Source organism: Triticum dicoccoides, chromosome 3B (assembly GCF_002162155.2).
Source record: "Triticum dicoccoides isolate Atlit2015 ecotype Zavitan chromosome 3B, WEW_v2.0, whole genome shotgun sequence".
Taxonomy (NCBI): domain Eukaryota; kingdom Viridiplantae; phylum Streptophyta; class Magnoliopsida; order Poales; family Poaceae; genus Triticum; species Triticum dicoccoides.
The window spans coordinates 42,099,967-42,105,926 of record NC_041385.1 but is presented as its reverse complement, the minus strand read 5'-3'; positions in this window follow the sequence as shown (position 1 = coordinate 42,105,926).

The window sequence follows — 5,960 nt, the reverse complement described above, 5'->3', positions numbered from 1 at the left end:
TTAGTGTGCCTTTGATGAAATAGCGTCAAATTTGACCTTGTCTTGATGTTTGGGTTCCGTTTGAGTCTGTAGGTGTGACCCCTACTTCAACTTCAAAGGGCACCCAACAGGGACTGTCTTTCGATTGTCTTTTGATCTCACTTGTCCAAACAAATTTGAGAGGAAAAATGAATATTTTTCTGAAAGGACGATCGTATGCCATGGGTTGGTCTGTAGTGGGTGCTTTTGGCTCTGTTTGGCTATGGCATGGTGTTTCTCTTGTGTTTCTTGATCTAGTGACTATTGGTGTGTTTGTTGGATCATGCATACAGCAAGAGCATTAACAGTGTGTTTAGTTCTCCATGATCAGTAGGTTAACTAGGACTGTAGAAAAGGCAAAGTGACTGATTGATATTGTCCTGTATGTTTGCATATCGTTGTAGCTTCTATTGCCGCAAGCCTGTGGAATGGAGTTAAAGGAACAATTTGGGAATGAAATGCATGCTTTGGTGTACTTCCCCATCACATTGCAAGCTCAGTTTTGGAATTGATGGGGATTGAAATTGAGTGCACAGAAATCATCTTGTTGTGTCTTTGCAATGGTTCTATATCTACTATATTAAATTGGTGACAATTAATATGGATTGGAGGGAGTAGGTTAATTTTTAGTTTTAAGACTGGAAGTAGTCATAGTGACTATTATCTGTTTGTATATATCCTGCTCATGTGTATTTGTAGGGCTGCAGTTGTTGTTGCTAACATTGCCCCTTTAAGAGTGACTTGAAAAAGAACTTGTTGGCTTGCTTCAGAGCATCATAATTCACTCTTGGTTTGTTAATTATGTTTGATATCTTTTCAGGCAATTTTTTTTGTGTTCACGGATTAGTTGATGAAGATATTTAATATTATTCTCAAGTGTATTACCGGAATTGGACGATTGTCGAGTCATATACTCTAGAGACTGTCGTGTGTTGTGCGAGGGGAGAATTTCACCGCGAGTCCATTTGTGTGAGGCCTGCTTCAACTGCAATAGATGCCCATGGTGAGTGCCCTTGTATCTCACTTTCCGTCGTCGATGGTGTGTGCTTGCCTGCAATATTTTTTAAGAGGAAAATTGTGTTCTTTTATGAGAGATAAAGCGTGTACTTTTCTGAGATGGAAAATGAATTTCAAGGGGATGAGGGTATACCACATGTTGGTCTGTAGTAGGTGCTTTTGGCTCTATTTGGCTATGACTTGGTGTTTCTCTTGTCTTGATCTACTGACTATTGTTGTGCTTGGCAGATCAGGTATAAATATAGCAAGAGTATTAAAAGTGTATTTAGTTTGTGCGTGCAATTAGTGGGTTAATTAAGACTGTAGCATTGGCAATGTGGCTTACTGTGATGTTGTCATGTATGCCTGCACATTGATGTAGCTTCTGTTGCAACAAGCATATGGAATGAAAGGAAATTAACTATTTGGGAATCGAAATGCATGCTTTGTTGTACATCTACATGATCTTCGAAGCTAAGTTTGGGAATTAAAATGATAGAAAACATAAGTAAACGGGATTCCAAGGATAAATGCATATAAATCACCTCCTAATGTCTTTGCAATGGTTAGCTATTTTCATTAGGTTAATTATGAGTTTTAAGACTATTCAAGAATTCAATGTGACCATGTTATTCTGTATATACACTACTTGTGCATGATTGTAAAGCTGCAGCTGGTGTTGTTGCTAGCTTGTAGTGCGGTATCATGAGAGGAAATAACATAGAAGAAGATGATTTTCTGTTACATGGGCCTAATCAATGCGTCTATTTTTGATCCACTTCAGCGATTGATGTTTAAATTTTAGTGGGCTTTTGTTATTAATCCTTCACATTAATTAATCATTTCTCTGTTGGCATGGACAGACAAAATCCTATCCATTCTTCGGAGCCAAAAAACAACAGAAACATGGACTCATTCTATTTCTTCTGTTGTTTGAGAGATATTTTTGTTGTTTGTATCCACCACTCAAATAGGTTAGACTAGTATATTTGCTTGTCTTTGTATGCACTGACCATGCTCAATGGATTCCATTAGCAGTTGAGCAGTTTGAATGATTGCTTTTGTTGCTACCAGAAAGTTAAACTGTTTTGTTGTTGTTTTTTGGAATACATGAGTGGCTTAAGTTGTTGCTTTAAAACTGGCTAAAAGCATGCTGATCGCCATTCCAGTAAAATTGTAAATGTTATGTTTACATAGGAAGGGCACTACCAAAAAATGCTTGCTGCTGCTAACATATATTGCATATGCTAGACAAGCTCCTGATCAAATTTGTGCACTGCATATCTTTTTTCCATGTACTAGTGATAATGGCTAATGGATGGTCTATCTTCTGCTTAATCAATCTTGCTCATTGCTAGCTGTCATTTGGAGTTGTGAACTACTCCCTCCGTTCCTGAATATAAGCCTTTTTAGATATTTCAATATAGACTACATACAGATGTATATAGATGTATTTTAGAGTGTAGATTCACTCATTATGCTTCGCATGTACTCTATATTGGAATCTCTAAAAAGGCTTATATTTATGAACGGAGGGAGTAAAAAAGCTAGGCCTTGTTAATGAATAGTTTGCCATCTTATGAATATTGCTTGTGCTAGAACAATGTAGTTTGGCATTGTTAACAGTTATAGCATAGCTTTGTCTTCTCTTATGTTCATAGAGAAACCTAACTCGGTTCTTTGTACATTATTATTATCACATGAGAGCATATCTTACTCAACACCATGAGGCTGTTCTTGGGGAGCACCTCATCACCAAGCGCGTGGACGGCTAGAGGAGGTGGAGGATATCTCTTCGCCCCTGCCTCCTCTCTCCAGCCATTGATGACCGTCATGTGTATCTATGTGGTGCATAGAGGCGATATTATATAGTTTCTCTACCTTGCTCTATTTTAATCGTGCTAGTTACATCTTAAGAGTGCTAGGCTTTGATCTTCCAAGAATGGCTTTGGATTTTGTAACACATGTATAGGTTATTTGCTGATTACATGTTATTCGTCAACTCTAGGTAGCCGATTTTGGTCTTGCAAGATTGGCTCTAGACGCTATAGCACATGTAACTGCATGGTTTATGGACATGGGGGTAAGCAAAGTACTGGCAGCTTTAGAAAAATCTACTGTGATCTTATAGAATTGATGAATAAAAATGTTATCTTTTTCTTTCTTTCCTAAAGATACATGACTCCAAAGTATGCATCGAGTGGCAAAATGAGTAAGAAATCCGAAGTATTCTCGTTTTGTGTTGTCATCTTAGAGCTCATGACTGGTCGAAAGCCTGTTGATGCTTAAAGACCATTGGGTGATGAGAGCCTTGTGAAGTTGGTGAGTTATAGCACTGAACTTGTTGCCTGAAATTGTACCTAGTTTTTTTTGTTCACTAGGATAGTTATGCAATACAGACTTGTTTCATCAGATGGATTACTCATTGTAGAGGTCATATATAAGTTGCAATTTCACGTTTCATGCCGGGCATACAAGTATATATGTTGGAAGTATCACTCTGCACTCCCAGCATATGGAGTTTCGGTGTTTGTGCCTGTGGCATGCCATACTTGTTGCAAGCGCAGACCTGCTGCATGTTTACATAGCATGATAATTTAACTTGTATAAAGTGTATTCTGGCATTTCTTCAACACAACATTAATCTGGGTTCCTATTTCCTCTCCGTTGAAATGAACACGTAGTTCCTCTCATGTGTTCCTCATGTCCTGAAGTAACTGATGCACATGCTGTAGGGAGCAGGGTAGAGTGGTTTCCCTTGGTATATATAACTCTGTTTTTCGAGTGACCTTGGTCATTGCTTGATGAGTTCCCAGTATGACCTTTCTTTGATGCAAATGTTCTTGGAGAAGCAGAGCACAAGATCATGCCCTTCATTTGGGCACCACGGAGCATTTTTGAAAGAATGCTACCTCTGGTCTATCTACAACTAGAATTTCTTATTTTCTTACACAAGCCTGGATGTGTGCGATACTACTTTTGGGGCCTGGTTCTGTTTGTACTAGAATTTTTTACACATACAACTAATATTCCTGGAACATGTTTATTGATTGCAGACTCTCAATTTGCAAGTAGATTATATAACTGCGTGCCCCGTCGGACCTAGAACACCTGACACTCATTTGTCAACAACATACTCTCTCCGTCCAAAAAAACTTGTCTCAATCTTGTCCCTCAAATGGATGTATCTAGCACTAACTTGATACTAGATGCATCCATTCGAGGGACAAGCTTTTTCGGATGGAGGGAGTATTTGCTTTTGCGATAGCTGGTTATGTTCATTTTTAGATGGGTTCTGTGACCTGTTATGTGTTCTGTTTTGACATATCTTTTTTGAACTAGCTAGCTAGTCAACTTGCTAGATATTAGCCTGCTAGGTTGAATAATTACTTGCCCTGCAGATTACATGCTAAACGGCTAGATCATACTTTCATATATGTTTCTTCCCTGTCATGTTTACTGAATTCCTTGCCTTGATTTGATTTATTTTTTCAGAAAGTGGAACCAAGGAACCAGGCCTATACTCCTCGTTGTCCTCAACCACCAAGGTAGTAGGCCCCCAACCTTGGATTCTTTTGCGACTACTACACCAACCTTGATGCCCAACTCCCTACAGCCGTCGCCAGCACCGACTCCCAAGGTCCGGTCTGCCTCACGTGCTTCCTGCTTCAATTCTCTTTAGATTATATTAAATTTGCTTGGCAGTCGATGAGATGGAGGTTTATATAATACTAAGAAAGTCTTGTTTGGAACGTGTGTTGTTCTCTTTAGATTAATATTTAAAAGAAACATGTGCAAGCAACAGTCAGTAGCTTGTTGGCTATATGTTTCACTATTATAGATTATGTTTTTTCATGTAACTAACAACCAGTACATACCTAGATGCTCCATGGGTAAAACTATGAGAGCAAGGGATTTCAACTTGTTGAATTTAAATCATTCATCATGAGGATCTTTCTAGCAATTTTGATAATTACAGCTCACTAATATTTGAGTTATATCAATCATGCATGTCTGTCAGTGGTTTCTCCCCTTCCGCCCAGTCATCATGCTGAGGCTGCCTTGTCATTCTGGCCTTCAAGCCGTGTTAATTTGGTTGTTGTTAATGTTTGTACGTGCCACTAGTGGTACCTTAGGGCATGGTTTTCTGTTCCTGTAGTCAATATTTTTCTCATATCCCTTTTAGAGCCTTTAATCACGCTACTTTTATTCTTAGTTGATAGGATCAAGCTTATTTTACTCCCTTTGGCATGATTTGGGTCCATGATAGAATAAACTTTTGATTTTCCATTAGCACGGCTATGTGTTGATCAATCTCAAATGTTCTACGCTATCTTTCTTTGTCGGGACCATTCCATAAGGACCTGACTTTGTTGTTACAGGTTTAGTTAACTTGATATGCACAAGGGATACGTCGAGTTGGTTGTCAAGCTGACGGGCTTGACATTGAGTCCATCGAGCAGTTATTATACACATCCTACAACTATATTAGGTGAGTCTCGGGCCTCTCCTCTTCATGAAACTAGCTTTCGTGTTATGGCCATTATGTGCTCTGCTCTGGCCATCGAGCCGATAGATATATAGTGCTTGTGATCCGTGGTGGTGGTCAGCAGCCTACGGTGCTTTGTTTTTATTGTTGACATATTCAGACTTAGTAATATGCTTTTTTAATGATAATGGCTTTGGTTTGTGAATGACTAGGCTCTAATTAACTGAAGGTCATGGTTATTACCTTTGTTTGTACTAGAATTTTGGGATTGTTATTGTTTACTTTGCTAGGCTTGCTTAATAATCTTAGATGGCTCAACGATTTTCTGTGCCCCTGTTTCCAGGTTAATTATACTATGTATAATGAACTGGAGAGATACATTCTGTGCTACTGTTTGATAGCAATCATCTTTGGTGTTTGGGATAAGAACATGTATTTTAGATGAACACTTAAACAT